This window comes from Pistacia vera, unplaced genomic scaffold (genome assembly GCF_008641045.1).
Source record: "Pistacia vera cultivar Batoury unplaced genomic scaffold, PisVer_v2 Contig470, whole genome shotgun sequence".
NCBI lineage: Eukaryota > Viridiplantae > Streptophyta > Magnoliopsida > Sapindales > Anacardiaceae > Pistacia > Pistacia vera.
In genome coordinates, this window is record NW_022196302.1 from 974,202 (window position 1) to 979,348 (window position 5,147).

The window sequence follows — 5,147 nt, forward strand, 5'->3', positions numbered from 1 at the left end:
CCTTGAATATTACTAGGAATCTTTAGGAAAATGTGTTTGGTTAATTAGTGGGTATGTTATATTAATTTGTTGGGAGGAATAAATTGGTGAGTATGTTATTTAAATTACTGAATTGTCCTCTAATTAAATATTATTATTATATTATTTTTTAATATTGATTATTATTTGGATTATTATAACCCCCCTGCATTTAAAAACTTAGCAAAAACAACCTCATAATAAAAGTTTGAAAAATCAACAAAGCACCCCCACCAACCCAACCACTACAGGCAGCCGGCAACTTAACAACGCACGGAAGGTAAGAAATGGCCTTTGTGTGCCATATGACCATTTCTAGCCAGAGATCTGGCCGAAAATGGCCAGACATGACAGATCTGGCCGTCGACGGCTAGATCGATGACCAGATCTAATCTGGCTGTTGACGACCAGATTGATGGATTTGGTCGTTGACGGCTAGATCTGGCACGATCTACACAAAAACCATTTTTGGCCTTTCGTGTGCCGTTCTAGCGGCAAGTGGGTGGGGGTGGTGGCTTAGGTGGGCTATAATTTGTTTTGAATTCAAGGGTAATTTTGTCCAAAAAGTCAATTAATTGGGGTGAAATAGTAAAAGCTATATTTATGTAAATAAATTTAAAAATAAGAGCATTATTGTCATAAAATTTTATTAATAAATGATATAATTGTAACAAAAAAAAGATAACCCTAATAATCTTAGAATACCTAAAAAAATAGAAGTAATTAGATTACCTCCAATATTACCAATAATAACCACTATTAGTATTTAAAGATTATCGATATCTTATATTACTTAATAATCAAATATGGTAGTTAAGTAATATAAGATAACTTAACCTTAATAATCCCAGATGACCCTCAACCAAACGCCCCTCGGTGTCATTTAGCATGGATTCTTTTGAACATCATCATCCTTAGGCTGTCTATCGACAATTATTATCTTATTATTGACAAAAGGAAAAAAACAAAAAGAGAAGGGGCAATAAATTAGAAAATCACATTTGCTTTGGTTGCAGCAGGATTTGAAGCTAGTGTTTTATATGATTACACAGCTAGCATTGAGGTACGCTTTCCGATAATTTGATTGTTCATTATTATTATTATTTTTTTTAAGGGTGAGACTATTTCTATTTACACATAAAAATTATTTTTGTACACTCATTTTCTTAAATATATACATTAATAAAATTTTTAAAAGGATTTATTTTATTTTATTTTAATTATAACCTTTTAATAAAAGTTTTGGATGGGAAATTAAGATATATTTAAAGTAACATTTTAATATAAAAATTGATTTGAATAATTTAAATACGAAAATAAGATTTATTACTTAATTACCAGCTTTTTTTTTTTTTTTTTTTTTTGTAAAACTGTCAATCCTATTCTTTAAAGGTTGACACCTGCAACGTACTCATCTCCTACATTTTACTCAATAACTTGACTGTCTCTATTTTTTAAGGGTTGACCGTCGAATTAACGGCTTATTTTTCTACTTTCCCATCCACCCCAGTGTCTAGAAAATCCCCATAAACTCAATATGATGGAGGGATAATCACCAAACCCGGATTTGAATCTTGGACTGGAAGGATGGTCCATTTTGGAAACGCAAAAATGGAACATAGACAATTAGGAGAACAAATTTATGGTGGTGCCATAGCAGAAATCAACACATGATGGTATCTCACAAAAGCTTTACCTGCAGAAGGACATGCACTACACTTTCTCAGTATTATTTGTAACTATTTTTATGCAGAACTAACCATCGCTTTTTGATTGTTCGTATTTTTGTACTTATTTTAACTTCTTGTGTAAACGTAATTAATGCAGCTGGTTCCAATAAGTGAAGGAGAAGTTCCAGTAAGGCATTATCAAAACAAGTAGTGGCTACAAATTTGTTGGTGCTGTTGGCTGAGTCCAAGTGCTGGTCCATGCTAAAGGGTGGCTTCACAGCGGATGAGTCAACTCTAGCTGAGCTTTACTTTGAGGTTTTTTTTTTTTTTTTTTTTGGATCAAAAGTCTGTGGAATGGTCAAATATTTCAATCACATCTCTTTTCCTTTTCTTCTATTTCTTTCAAGCACTAGACGTTTAATCCCTTCTCTAATTTCTATCAGATTTTAGGAAAATAACTATATTATAAGTTAAAAACACTAACCATAAATATTATAATTTTTCAAAAAAAAAAAAAAAAAAAAAAAAAAGAAAAAATATTATGAGTAAAATTTATATTTATCATGTAAACTTCCGTTACAATTTAAAACATTTTAAGTTTGTTCAATTAATCTTTAATTTTTATGACTTCTGCAGAGTAATCACACATCAATTGAAATATGGGTTGATAGTGTCTCATTACAACCATTTACCCAAGATGAGTGGAACTCCCATCAAGATCAAAGCATTGAGAAGGTAATTAAATTGCCTTAGTATCTTTCCTTTTCCTTTTAACTTGAAAAACTATGATGTGATTACTATATGTATAAGATTATAAACAGAACTTTCATACAACCGATATGGTATAAAATTTTTACGCTTTTCAAAGATCTTCTGGGATAAATTTTTTCAATAAAGCTGGAGAGATTGCGGACCCTCTAATTACATCTTCAATAATTTAACATTTGGCAGAAACATACGAGAAGAGTAATTCTTCAGGCAGTTGATTCACAAGGCAAGCCCTTGACTAATGCAAAACTTTCCATTAAGCAAAAGGTCTCATCAAGAATGGCAATTGGATGTGCTACAAACAAGAACATCCTCAATAACAAGAAGTATCAAAACTGGTTCACTTCAAGATTCGGTTTAACAACATTTGAAAATGAAATGAAGTGGTATAGCACTGAACCATCACAAGGAAAGGAGGACTACTCAGCAGCTGACGCCATGCTTCAATTCATGAAACAAAACCGTATTGCAGTTCGTGGTCACAACATCTTTTGGGATGATCCCAAATATCAACCGGGTTGGGTCAATTCACTATCACCATTAGCACTTCGTTTAGCTGTTGAGAAAAAGGCAAAATCCATAGTTACAAGATATAAAGGCCAACTTATTGCTTGGGACGTTATTAATGAAAACTTACATTTTTCTTTCTTTGAAAACAAGACGGGAGCAGATGCATCCAAAATGGCTTTTAAGTATGCTAATCAATATGATCCATCAACTTTAATGTTTATGAATGATTATAATACAATAGAGGAGAAGGGAGATCAGGTATCATCTCCTGCTAATTACCTTCAAAAGCTAAGAGAGATCCAAAGTTCTCTCAGTAAAGGTGCACGTGTGGCTATTGGACTGGAGTCTCATTTTCGGGTGCCAAACATCCCTTACATGAGAGCTTCTATTGATAAGCTTGCTGCTGCAGGAGTTCCAATTTGGCTTACAGAAGTGGATGTTGAAAAAGGCCCCAGTCAGGTAAAAACTTAATTACATAACACTTCATAATTGCATTAAGCAACTAAAATTTATCATCGTCCCCAAAACCCAAACACAAACAAAAAGAAAAAAAAAAATAGAAATTAAAATAAAATTGTGATTAGACATTATACTGACATGTTCTTATATTTCTTGGATGACTTATATGGGCAGGCATTGTTCCTAGAGCAAGTATTAAGGGAAGGGCATAGTCACCCTAAAGTCGGTGGAATAGTGATATGGGGTGCATGGTCACCCATGCACCCCAAGGCTGTTACCGTATGTGTTTAACTGATAATAATTTTAAGAATTTACCTACGGGGAATGTTGTAGACAAACTATTGAATGAATGGGGCAGAAGAAAGCTTCAGGCTACAACAGATGATAATGGCTTCTTTGAGGTCTCACTTTCCCATGGAGATTACGAAGTGAAGGTAAATCACCCGATTATAAAAAGTTCTTCCTTGGTTCACACCTTGACTATCGTGCCTTCAAGAAATTCTTCAACGGTTCTTCTTCCGAGATTCTCCATGAAATTAGTTGTTTTTCTTTGATTTGGCACTAATATTGTTGTATTTTTATAATAATGGAAGAATTATGGGGTTTACCTCTGATAAGATTTTAAAAGTCTTACGTTATATACCTTTTTCTATTTGTCTGTATAAGATTTATTTTATCTATTTATTCATAGATCCTAAATCCTAATATTGAATTTCACTCAAAATTCAAGAAAGGATTTCCAAAAGAGCGAGGATTTCTAGACATCTTAACTTATATATATATATGAATAACCTTTATATAGTCATAAACAATTCTGGTCTCCACTTGAACAAATTATAAATAAGAATACACTTTACACTTTAAATTATAGTTTAATTCAACTCCATAATGTTCTTGTTATGGAAATAACAAGAAAGTCCTAAGATGAATGAATGAATTAAGTATTTCATGCTAATTTTTTGTGTTCTAACTTAGGGCTATTTTCTAATTACAAACTAGTCAAATATTATTTGAACTTAGGTCTTGAGGTTTAGACTAAGTAACATTTGGTCTAGTAATATCATAAAGTAACGGTTAGGTCCTTATCAATTAATAGTCGTTATGTTAATGTAGACAGGGTAAGTGTATTTCAGTATTTGTCCAAATTTTTATAATGTGATAATTAATATAACAATAATAATAAAAAAGCCCAAAACCCCATCTTAAACCAACAGGTCGCTGCAACTACCTTCACAACCCACAGGTTGCCACCACAGCACAACAAGTCTTTCGCTGCCACTGTCAACCAACCCAATCCACTACCATGCCTTACAAGAATCACAAAACAACCTTCCAAACCCAAAACATCACCATAAAAAGGTAATCATTCAATACAAATCACCTACACTCTTTGGGTTGGGGATTTGGTTGCGGCTTGCCAAGGGGTTGCGGCTTCTGGGTGGGATTGGCTGGGGAAAGCATGGGGTGTGGGATCTTTTTAATTTTTTTTTTTTTTCTAATACTTTATCTTGTAATATTTTTACTTTTAATTTTATTTTTGGGTTTTTGTCATCCCCTAAGATTAAAGCTAATTACAAAAATCTCCCTGTGATATTATAAATATAAAAAAAACCCCTGACATTAGTTAGTCATTATGACTTCTTTTTAAGATGATGAAGATGAAATTTAGAGTATATTCATTTAGATGCATGTTTTAAAATTATTCTTAATATTTGAATTAGT

At 32.6% G+C, this 5,147-nt stretch overlaps 1 pseudogene; it reads left to right on the top strand.

Annotated features, from left to right (window-relative positions):
• Positions 1 to 1,576: 1,576 nt before the first annotated feature.
• LOC116146018 lies at positions 1,577 to 3,979 on the top strand (annotated as a pseudogene).
• Positions 3,980 to 5,147: the final 1,168 nt, after the last annotated feature.